Source organism: Blastomyces gilchristii (genome assembly GCF_000003855.2).
Source record: "Blastomyces gilchristii SLH14081 genomic scaffold supercont1.6, whole genome shotgun sequence".
NCBI classification, from domain to species: domain Eukaryota; kingdom Fungi; phylum Ascomycota; class Eurotiomycetes; order Onygenales; family Ajellomycetaceae; genus Blastomyces; species Blastomyces gilchristii.
The window spans coordinates 638,468-652,212 of NW_003101677.1; positions in this window are offsets into that span (position 1 = coordinate 638,468).

Consider the following 13,745-nt stretch of genomic DNA (forward strand, 5'->3'; position numbering starts at 1 on the left):
TCAGGCTGTTTAAATGATATGTTGATAAGATTAAGCTAATCTAGACAGTATCAGATATAGAAATCATACTCTGAAAGCAGCTTCACTCATCTGGCTTGACATTCTATCAAGCTCTTTGTTGTCAAGAAGTAATGTAGATTTATATAATCTGTGAGAACTTGCACTGAATACTTACTATTCTGAAGATAATGTTGTCAGATCTTAAAGAATTTGACAATTATTAATATCTCTTAATTATGAGTATCATACCTTCTCTGCATAAGTAATAACTTCTTGAAGAAGAAGATCACTGATCTTTATTTATAGCATCTTATAGACTCTGTGAAAAAGTCTTCTCTTACAGATATTTCATTATCTGTATTCTCAGAGATAATTATTCTCTGATTCTTTCAATGTTGAAAGATCTCTGATATCAACTATGAAAAGATTTCATAGATCTTATTCTCAGATACATCAGTCTCATACTGACTGAGTAAGTCAGAGTTAAAGTGATTCAGTATTATAATATCTGTAAAAGCTTGTTTCAATTCTGTAAATATCTGTATAATATCTTGAGTGAGAGTAAATAGTTCTGTTTTTCTGTCTTTCATACTTCTCTTTAACAGATCTGTAAGAAGAACAGTAATCTGTGAATATATATAGATGAATTGTCTGTAGAAGTTTACAAATTCTAGAAATATCTGCCTCTTATAATACATTCACAGTGCTAGTCAGTTCTCAATGATGAAGACTCAGCTTCAGTTCATTAAAATGCTGTTCATCTCAATAATATAATCTAAGAAATCAATCTCCTGCATGTAGAATGAGCATTTTTCAGTGTTTGTATAGAGTTAATGCTGTCTTAAGTGACTTAACACTTCTCAAATATGAGTATCATGTTCTTTCTCTGTTTTGAAGAAGATTAGAATGTTGTCTGAGTATACTATGTAGAAGATGTCAACAAGGTCTCACAGTATCTCATTTATATAGATCTGAAAGATGACTGAAGTGTTACAAAGATCAAAAGATAAAACAAGATATTTAAAATTGCTGTACTTGATATGAAAAGCCATTTTTCAAATATTGTCTTTGTTAACTCTGATTCTATGATAGACATTCTATATATTAATCTTTGAGAACATCTTTGTTTCAGATAATTGATTGATCATCTCATCAATTAACAGTAATGAATAGTAATTCTTAACTGTCATCTTATTAAGATCTCTGTAGTCTACACATAGGTGTAGTCTACTGTTCTTCTTAAGTATAAAGAGTATAGACATCTCTGCTGAACTCTTTAATAAGTATATTCAGTTCTTTGATTGCACTTTCTTAAGATATTTGCACAGAACATTTAATTTCTTTACAGATAAGTTATAAAGAGGCCTGTACAGCACTGTTACACTGTCTTCAAGATAAATCTTATATTATATCTTGATATCAGAAATCTTCACTGCTTCTCTTTCTGAAAAGATATTCTTATAATCTGTAAAAAGATGTTGTATATATTCATCTTCAATAACAGATACTGCTGCTAGTCTTGTAGCAGAGATGATAACTTCTTCACCTGTTCTCAAGTCTCAGTCACCTGCTACACAGTATATTGACTCTATCTTTTTCTCAAGATTCTTCTGATGAAACTCTTCAGATTTCTCTATTACTGTCTCTTCATTAGTGAGATAATATCATCATATCTGAGTAACTCAGTCAATGAGAGAATTGTTTTCTCTCAATTATAAGAGATCTAGAATAATGTTCTTATCTATAATATTGACTGTGTGAAGAAGCAGACTGCTCTTCTTGAAGGTTTCTTCTAAGTCTGTGATCACACACTTCACTTGAATTATGTCAAAACAGTAGTATTTCATTTTATTGATAAATTTCATATAATCTGATAAGTCTATCTTCTTTCAATTCTTCATTAAAGAAAAGAAATAGAATATGAAATTAGTATCTACTCTGAAGTCAAGTAGGCATCTCACTAGTATCTTCTTATTCAGAGTATTCATTATGATCATAATATGAACTCAGAGATATGAGAATTATCAATTCTTTATTTCTTTCTCTTCTTTATCTTTCACAGATACATTTGTCAGAAGAGAAGTTAACTTTGAGAAGATATCTTCTTAATTCCTTCTCTTCTTCAGCTTCTTATAATCACTAGTATAGTGATTATCAGCTCTGCAGTTAAAATAGAGATCTTTGTCAAATCTTTTTTAATATTTCTTCACAGTGAGTAAAGAATCAGAATACTTAAAATTCTTCTTTACTTTCTCTACACTGAAGCTGTCACAGCACTGTTTAGATCCTATCATTGATTACTTAGAAGAGATCTTATTAATCTTTTTCTTGAAGAATTGATTATTCAAATAGATTCAGAAAGTCAGGTTAACAAGCTCAGTGTAATTAATTAATAAACTCTGATACTGTAATATCATTATCTGCATCTTATAAGTCAGCTTTGTAAGATAAAGCTGTATTTTTAATTGATTCAAATCATCAGTCAATTTCTCTCAATATTCTTCAAATCTTATATTGAAATTGAAAGAATTCTCATTATCTTATTAATATAATAAGTTAAACTGCTGCACTGCTATGAAGCTGTAGTTATAGTAATCTTCAATTTAGTTCAGTAGAAAGTTCTTGAATTCTTCTCAAGTTATTGTAGCATCAGTATGCTCAAGCTCTCTCTTCTTAATAGCTCAAGTAGTTGCAGAAATGCCTTCAAGAAGGTTGACAGTGTATATTACTTATATCTCATAAGTATTATACTGGCTCAGATTAAGGCAGAATTTTCATTCAATAGTATAGATAAAGCTGTGAAATTCAGATAATGTATTTTCCTTATATCTCAGAGAATCTCTGACCTTAATCTCTCTATCTTCATGATAGATGTAGATGTGTAGAGACTACAGCAGTGACAGACTAGTTGAAGAGCTTATATTAAAATATACTGTGAGTTCAGAAATCTCAGATTTCTGTCAGAGTAGAGATGTATACACTCTAGAAAATGATGTAAAGTTTTTCTCAGAGAATGAGATTGAATTGATCTCAGTGTGAGTATATAAGATTATATCAGTCTGTTAGAGCTTAACTGATTCAAACTTATAATCAGATTAAGTGATTTAAATTGTAATATAATGAAACTGAAGTAGTGACTAGTCAGCAGTATTATATAAAGATAGTTGTTTAAGAAGCTGTATAAGTGAGCTTAACTATCTTACTTAAATAGTGAGCTCATAGACTACAGAGTTATTATAAGAATATCACAGATATGATACTTAGTTTATTAAGAAGATTATATAAGAAACATAGTAACTCTTGTATATATTTCAGTAGAAGAAAAACAAATTATTAACTTTTTTGATAAGAAGTCAGCATTTAGCTATTCTATATAGATAATGAATGAATACTCTTATCTTATTTCATGAGTGAGAATAGCTGAAGTAATATCTCAGCAGCATCTTACTATCAAGAAAGAGCAATCTGCTGACCTTGTATAGAAGTGAGATTCTTATATTCATCAATCAGATCTTTCTATGATATATCTGAATGATGTCATAGAGTGGTTGAAAACTGGTTCAGACAGGATGAAATCATCCGCATGGAAGTGATGAGCCGTGTGGAACCGCAACGAGGCCTTGGCGCGGCCGGGGGCGTGACATATACTCAGAATTCTCATTCGCATTGCAGAATGAGCATTCTATTGAATTAAATCTATCATCAAATCTTTGCATATAAGATTTGAAATAGTTATATTCTAGTTTCAGCTGTATTATAGATGAGAATATTTTCTTTTTACATTTAATTAAACAAGATTTTCACTTGGGTTTTGTTTTAAATCTTGAATAATGTATACTCTTCTTTTATTTCTGCCAGCTTTCATTTCACTTATTTAAATATGATTCTTTTATTTTTCTCTTTATAAAAGATCAGAATATAATTTTTTGAATAAATCTGCTTAATTCTGAACTCTTTTTTACAGCTGAATCAGTCAATTCATTGTCATGAATATTCATATAAGCAGAAACTTAGTGCAGATGAATTATCAGCTTTAATATTCTTCTCTTTTGAATTTTCAAAACAGAGTTTAAGATCAGTTCAAGATTCATTTAATCATTATAAATCTGACTATTTCTAAGTCTTTTTAAAGCAGCTTGACTGTTAGAGAATATTCATATCTCTTTCAAACTATTTCCTCTTTTATAAGATTTTATTTCAATGAGTTTGAAAGCTTTCACTATTATAAATAGTTCAGCATCAAAGACTTCAGATTCACACTCTAAATTTCAGAAATCTGAGATAAAATTGATATTATCTTCAGTATAAGCATTGCCTGTGTCTAATCTATTCAAATTCTCATTTTTAGAGTTATCTGAATAAATCAGAATAGAGTCTTCTATATTGATTGTAGAAATTCTCTTCAAATGCTGTTCATATTCTTTCTTCTTAGATAGTTCACTTATTTATAAGTCTATAAGAGATTCAAGCTTTTCTCTTCAGAGAGATATCTTCTCATGATCAACTTTTTCAACATTTAAAGAAGAAAATTAACTACAGATGCTAGTCACTTGCAGAATACATCTTAAGCTAATTATATTTAATTCTCTATAATTAATCAATTATTATGTCTGTTCTCTCGGACCAGTCACTAATTTTCAGAGATATTAGTTAGTAACTGTCACTACTCACTTGATGATATACATATCAAGCTTTCAGTTGCTGATCTCGGCCTCATTAAATGTTCATAGATCTATTAATCAGTCATTATGACCTCACTCTGTGTTAGAGACTAATTATAGACTTGATAACTACAGTTCTCTCTATCAGTATTAGAGCTTGATAGTGAGCTTGCAGACTCTAGTCTATCAGACTACTCTGTCTAGAGTCTAGATACATGTCTAGATCTGCTAGTCAGATAATTTTTAAAATCATTCTCTGTATTTAAGAAGAAGCTAGGCTCTGATGACAGCTCTAGTTAGAGACTTGCTTAAGTAGTGTATAATCACTATATTAGACTTGACTCTATATTGTTAGAACCTTGACAGATGTATAGTAGAATAGTGAGATATTAACATCTCATATCAGCTCTGATAAGTGTTCTCAGAATCTTACTTAACTAGTGACTTAACTTGCAGTAGAGAGTTCTATCTCATATCAAGTCTTACTAATTAGACTCAGTCTCTATTACATAAGAGCTTTCATGAGTAAGAAGTAACAGGTGTCAGCAGTGAGATTCGAACTCATGCATTTCTAATTTATACAGTCTTAATTACCAGTCTTATGAACTGAGTCACGCTGACAGTATCTAAGCATTCTTTCAGTACTTTTATATTCAATTCTGTCAGTGTTGAAATTGTCTGCACAGGGATTTCTTATTGAGATAATCATTGAATTTCTTTATATTAACATTGTTAAGTTGCATGCATATTAGCTATTTATTATTATTATAATTTTAACATTACTCAGAGTCACTGTAATACTGTGTCTATACTTATGTTTAAAAGTTCTCTTATACTATTATTAGACATGATTATATTAATCATCAGATATGTAATATCTGTAAAATCAGAAGAAGTATAATCATATAAATATCTTATATATCTGTAATATCAGAACTCTCAGATCTTTCACTGATATTCTCTTTATAAGATCTTATTCTCTTTATAAGATCTTATTACAGAGCTAGAGTGACTGGTAAGTAAGCTTCTATCTAAGAACTCAGTGTTTACTTAACTGATTGAGACTCAGTGTTTACTTAACTGTTTAACTATTTCTCTATTTGTTATATATCATTACACATTTGAATATCTTCTCAATAAATAATCATGTGGCGGGCTGCGCCCGATCAATCATATAGACTATTTCATTACACTTCACAGATTTCAACCGCTTCATTCTTGAACATGTACACTCCGATTCTCAGCCATTCTCAATCGCTGATCCTCAGCCGTCATGAACATGTATAGATTCTTCCGCCCCGGAGCTTCACTGTGTACATCATCATATATGTGTATAAATATTCACTTTAATCACTGATTCTCACACTTTCTCTTTCTTTTTCTTCTGTAATGTTTTTCTCTTTGTTATATAAGATCAATCAATATCATATCAATCTATTCAGTGTAGGCCTTTTACACTAGAAAAATGTTCATTGTCTTCTTATTAGAAATGATTATTCACATATTATCTTCTTATTAGAAACAATTATTCATTGAGATATTCAAATATGTAATAATGTATAAGAAATAGAGAAACAGTCAAACAGTTAAGTGAACACTGAGTTCTTAGATAGAAGCTTGCTTGTCAGTCACTCTGATCTTATAACAAGATCTTACAAAGAGAGTAAGGTCTTATAAGAGAATGTTAGTGAAAGACTCAAGAGTTCTGACACTTCAGATGTATGAGATATTCATACAATTACACTTTTACAGATATCACAAATCTGATAAATGATATAATTATATCTAATAACAATATGAGAGAACTCTTGAATGTGAGTATAGATATAATATCACAGTGACTCTGAGCAATGTTGAAATTACAATAATAATAAATAGCTGATATACATGCAACTCAACAATGTCAATATGAAGAGATTTAACAATTATCACAATAAGAAACTCATACATTTCAACATCTACAGAATCAAATACAAAAGCACTGAAAGAACACTTAGATACTTCTACATATTTCAATACTTCTGATCTCACTCTCTACTCATCATGAAGAATGAAAATGCTTGTAAAACTGAGTGTAGATGAAGATATCATCAGTTTATTAGTCAATCAAGATTGATATATCAATGAACAATTGAAGAATTGTATGAAACAGAAGTTTCATTCATGAATAAAAGCATGTGAATCAGTGTTATAAACATCTGACAATATTATTAAATATCTTGATATTCTGTTCTAAGACACTGCTATATAACAGAAAGTATTAGATTGATTACAGAGCACTTAACAGAGAAATACTTCTTTTATAACATTCATCTCTGACTTCAATATCAAGATTCTAGAAACAGATGATCAATCTTGAAAGAATTAAATAAAGATTAGTATGCTTAAGAAGACATTAACTTTTGAACTCTTACAGGCTCTTGTAAGTATAGATAAAGATCAGACTTATGAAGATTTCTGCACATAGCTCTGAACATTGAACAACTGTCTTATCAAGCTCAAGAGTATACAGAACAGTGATAGAAGATGTTACACTTCAGTCACTTATACACTCATACTGAAGAACAGCAATGATGCAGATGTCATGAACTGAATAGATTCAAATATCTATACATAAGCAAGAGTTTCTACTGTTTGAACATGCTTCTGAGTCTCTGAGATCACTTCTGAAGAAGTCGCTGATTGATGTCAATATAAAGTATGCATTAACTGTAACTGATTAGAACACATCACTTTCAACTGTCAATCAATCTATATGTCTTCACACTTAAGAGAAAGACCGGCATCTCTTCAATCAAGAGAAAGATCAGTGTCTTCTTATTCAAAGAATGAATCAGTGCCTGTCTGCATCAATCATATTGCAGTGAAGAAAGATTCAGAAGATAAGTACAAGAATATTCTGATGAAACAGGGAAAAGATTAGCTTCTATTCAAATTTATAAACAGAAGCTTGAAGAGATTGAACAACAATGATTTAAAGAGAAAATGACAATGAATGTGATTCTTGTATCTACTGTGATTGATAACATGTATAATATGAAAGTCATGATAGACAGCAGTCTATGCTACTATACAATGATAAAATCTTCAGTCATAAGATGTTATAATCTTCAGTGTATTCTTTTATTAAAACTCTGACTTCTTACAGAATTTAATGATTCAAAAGATGTTTGTACTCATTATATAATGAAACTAAACATAGATGTGAGAGAATATCAATGTGAAGATGCCTACATATATGAAGTTAATAATCTCAATTATAATCTTATATTAGAACTTGTCTGACTATCTGAACAAGGCATTTTATTGAATGCTTGAAACAGGAGCTTGATATTCTCTAACAATGATAGAATTCACAAAGATGATATTCACAAGACTATGAATCTTACACAGATCTCTGCTAACACTTATAAAATACTCTGAAAAAGAAGTCATTATCAAAACTGCTAACAGAGTCACTGATAAGATCACTGACAGCAGAACTGTATATCAATCTATTTCATCAGTCTGACTGATATTAAAAAGGCTCTAGAAAAGTTATTTCATATTATAATAACAGATTCTTATATGAAACTCTTCTAATAATATTATGAATATCTAGATATCTTCTGACAAGATAATAATGTTATAAATCTATCTCTCTTACAAGGTTCAGAAGTGAACCACAGTATCAAGTTGAAAAAGAGAAATGACAAGAACTCTGAATTATTATAAGACTCTCTTTATAATATGTTCTGAGATGAACTTCTTCTTCTTCAAAAGACACTTAATAATCTGTTAAATAAAGAATTTATACACATTAGCAACTCTTCTACTGCAGTCTCTATTCTCTTTGCAAAGAAATCAGATGAAGAACTTTGATTCTGTGTGAATTATTAAGAATTGAACAGATTAACAAAGAAGAACTGTTATTCTTTATCTCTTATCAATGAAACTCTAGCTCATATCAGACAAGCTCAATGATTTACAAAGTTAGATATCATTGCTGCATTTCATAAGATCTGTATTACTGAAGAAGATGAGTAGCTTACAGTATTCTGAACACAATATGATCTCTTTGAATGAGTAGTCACACTCTTTGAACTGACTAACACTCTCAGTATATTTCAGAAGTATATCAACTGAGTACTCTGAGACTTTCTTAATGAATTTATATCTGTATATCTTAATAACATTCTCATCTTCACTGATGAATTCAGAAAAGAACATCAAGAATATATGTGAAAGATATTATAATAACTACAGAAAGCAGAACTACTGATAGATATAGACAAGTATGATTTTAAGATTAAAAGTACAAAATATCTAGACTTTATCAAAGAAGCTGGTAAGAGAATCTGAATGAGTTCTGAGAAGATCTCTACTATTCTTGAATAAGAGACTCTGCACACTATGAAAGATGTACAAAGCTTCATTGAATTTACTAACTTCTATCAGTGATTTATACAAAACTTCTCAGATATTGTAAGATCACTTACAGAACTCACTAAGAAAGACTCAGTATTTTAATAATCAGCAGACACTGAAGCTGCATTTACACAGATAAAGAAGATGTTTATTAATATCTCTCTACTAATAATATTTGATTCTGATTATGAGACAGTTATTGAAGCTGATTTCTCTGACTATATCACAGAAGAAGCTATATTATAATATAATGATAAAGATGTCTTATAATCATGTGTCTTCATATCTAAGAAACTGAGTTCTGTCAAATACAACTATGAGATCTATGATAAGAAACTTCTCACAATCATACACTGTCTAGAAGAATGAGACTTTGAACTTCAAAGCATCTCTGAATTTGAGATAATCATAGATTATAAAAATCTCAAGCACTTCACAACTATCTATAAACTCACTGAATGATAGATGTGATGATCTGAGTTCTTAAGCTACTTTCATTTTACAATACACTATTATTCTGGCAGTCAGAACTTGATAACAGATGCTCTCTTATGATAAGAGTAAGATATGCTATCTGATATAACAGATACTCACTGAATGAACTGAGAGCATCAGCTCTTGAATCTGAAGATATTAGTTAATCAAGATGAAACAGCTTATGACACTATATACACTTCTCTGATTAGAACATCTTCTCTCTGAACTGTCACTGATACTGACACTGACACTGATACTGATATCTCAACTTCTTCTGAATCTACACTGAATGAATTATGACATATAACAGCTTAAACTGATGAACTTCTTCAAGTACTCACTGAAGCAGTATATCAAGAAGCATCTCAATTTCTCTCAGAACTATGTATAAGAACTAATATCTCAGAATACTTAATTCATGATAATAATACTCTGCAGTTCTGTAAACAACATTGAGTCTCTCACTCTGAACTCTTACACACTTAAATAATGCAAGAGATGCATGATTCATATATAATTGATTACTCAGATTATAAATAATTATACTGAATAATCTCTTAAGAGTTCTACTAATCTGAGATATTAAACAGTATCAGATATTTCATTTGAAACTGTAACTATTATTCTTCTATCATCTTATGAAAGAACTGTAGAAAAGATCTACTGAAATTACTTAATATCTCTGATAGAATCTGATAAGATGTGATAATTAACTTCACTATTAATCTCTCTGAGAGTAAGAGTTGTAGAAATATTCTGATTATTGTGAACTGATTAAGTAAGAGTATAATATTAAAATCTTATAATAAGATGAATACTGAACAAGTTACTGAAGCTTTTCTACAGAGCTCATTCTATCAGATACATGAATTACTGAGATTCATAGTATTAAATTAAGACTGTCAATTCATGAGCACTCTCTGAACAAGAATCTGTTAAATTCTCAAGATTACACACTGTCTGTTAACTATCTATCATTCTGAGACTGATGATGCATTAGAATAAATAATTCAGACTATAAAAAATTATCTCTGTAAGTTCTATAATTACTTATAAGATAATTGACATGATCTGCTTCTATATACAGAGATCACTATCAATGAATGAGATGTTATTTTAACAGATATAAGCTTATTCTTTCTTATATATAGTTATTACATGAAAGTGTTGAATCTTCTAGAGATTACACAGTTCACACTGAACCTCTGCAGTCTGATTCAAATCACTAATAATATAGTAATAAAGCTCTGAGATGCTCATGACTGAGTAGAGATCTTCATGACAACTGTGAAACAAGATTAAGAGAATTAAATCAATGTTCATTAAGATCTCACTGAACAATATAAGATAGATGACTTAATGTAATTAAATCTTAAGAATATATGAATCACATATTCATCTTGTATACTGAATTACTGCTATATTAAGTATAAAGTGATAGAAGTTCTAGATAGCTATAACTACTGTCTTAACATATTATCAGAAATTTATAATATCTTCTATACAAGCTTGCTCTGCTGCACTATCACTGACTCATTCTCTTCTCAACTGACTTTTAACTGACAGTCACCAGGCATTATAAGAGAAGATAATGAGCTTGAGTGAGAGATTAAGAATATTCTCAATGAGAGATTTCACAGCTGTGACTAATAATATCTTATGAAATGAATTAAGTATAATTATCTGATCTGAACTCTGAGTTCTGTATTATCTGAAACAGCGGCTCTTGACTGATAAAAACTACTTCTGAAAAGAGAGAGTTAATGTGACAGGCTGCATCTGATCAATTATATAGACTATTTCATTACACTTCACAGATTTCAATCACTTTATTCTTGAATATGTACAGTCTGATTCTTGATCATTCTCAATCATCAATTCTCAGCTGCTATGAACATGTATAGGTTCTTTCACTTCAGAGCTTCACTGTGTACATCATCACATACATGTATAAATATTTACTTTAATTACTGATTCTTGTACTTTCTCTTTCTTTTTCTTCTCTAACATTTTTCTCTTTGTTATATATGACTTATTAATATCATATCAATCTATTCAGCGTAGGCCTCTTACAAATCATTTCTAATAAGAAGATAATGAATATTTTTCAAGTGTAAAAGACCTACACTGAATAGATTAATATAATGAATAGATCTTATATAACAAAGTGAAAAATGTTAAAGAAGAAAAGAAAAGAGAGAAAGTGCAGAAATCAGTGATCAGAGTAAATATTTATACATGTATATAATAGTATACACAGTGAAGCTTCAGAGCAGAAGAATAGAAATTCTGTAGGTTTTCAGCTGAGAATCAGCGACCGAGAATCGGAGCAGTAGAGGTTTTTCAGCCGAGGATCAGCGACCGAGAATCGGAGTGGTAGAAATCCGTGAAGTGTAACGGAATAGTCTATATAATTGATCAGACACAGCTTGTCACAGACAGAGTTATAATTTCTCTATAGAATCTTATTCTTCTAACAGCAGACTATTCAGTGAAATTCTTCTCTATAATCTTTTACAGAGTGTAGATGAATAGCTTAAATTTCTTTAATACTGTAAAATAAGACTTTATCTGTGAAGCAATTATGAATCATATATAATTATACAGTTATATATTATATTTGTAAGAGGCCTACGCTGAATAGATCAGTATAATATTGATAGGTCTTATATAACAAAGAGAAAAATGTTAGAGAAGAAAAGAAAGAGAAAGTGTAGAAATCAGTGATTGAGATGAATATTTATACATGTATGTGATGATGTACGCGGTGAAGCTTCAGAGTGAAAGAATTTATATATGTTTATAGTGACTGAGAATCAGTAATTGAGAATGACTGAGAATCAGAGTGTATGTATTTAAGAGTGAAGCAGAAGAATCTATGAAGTGTAGTAGAATAGTCTATATAATTGATCAGACACAGTCTGTCACATTAGTTCTTCTCTTTCAGAAGCAGTTCTTATCAGTCAAGAGCTGCTATTTCAGATAACACAGAACTCAGAGTTCAGATCAGTTAATCATAGCTGACTTATTTTATAAGATATTACTGACTGTGATTGCAGAGTCTCTTATCAAGAATATTTTCAATCTCTCACTCAAGCTCATTATCTTCTTCTATAATATCTGATGACTGTCAGTTAGAAGTCAGTTAAGAAGAGAACAGATTGATAATAATACAGCAGAGTAAGCTTGTATAGAATATATTATAAATCTCTGATAATATGTTAAGACAGTAGTTATAGCTATCTAGAACTTCTATCACTTTATATCTGATATGGTGATAATCTAGTATACAAGATAAATATGTGATTTATATATTCTTAAGATTTAATTATATCAGATCTTCTATCTTATATTATTCAGTGAGATCTCAGTGAATATTAATTTAATTCTCTTAATCTTATTTCACAGTTATTATAAAGATCTCTACTCAATCACAGATATCTCAGAGCTTTATTACTATATTATCAGCAATCTGAATCAGACTGCAGAGATCTGATATGAACTGTGTAATCTCTAGAAGATTCAACACCTTCATGTAATAACTATATATAAGAAAGAACAGGCTTATATCTGTTAAAATAGTATCTTATTCATTGATAGTAATCTCTGTATATAGAAGCAGATTATATCAATCATCTTATAAGTAATTGTAGAACTTATAGAGATAGTTCTTTACAGTCTGAATTATTCATTCTGATACATTATCAGTCTCAGAGTGATAGATAGTTAATAGACAGTGTATAATCTTGAGAACTTGACAGATTCTTATTCAGAGAGTACTTACAAATTAGTAGTCTTAATCTCATACTATTAATCTCAGCAATTCATACATTCAATAGAATGAACTCTGTAAGAAGGCTTTAGTGACTTATTCAGTATTTATTTTATTACAAGATTTCAATATTATATCTTTACTTAGTCAGTTAACAATAATCAGAATATTTCTACAATTCTTACTCTCAGATAGATTAATAGTAAAGTCAATTACTATATGTCATCAGATTCTATTAGAAATATTAAGTGATTTCAGTAGATCTTTTCTACAGTTCTTTTATAAGATAATGAAAGAATAGTAATTACAGTTTCAGATAAAGCATCTGATACTATTTAATACCTCAGATTAATAGAACTCTTAGAAGATCATTTTATATAGTTATTCATGACCTGAATAATCAGTTATATATGAATCATGTATCTCTT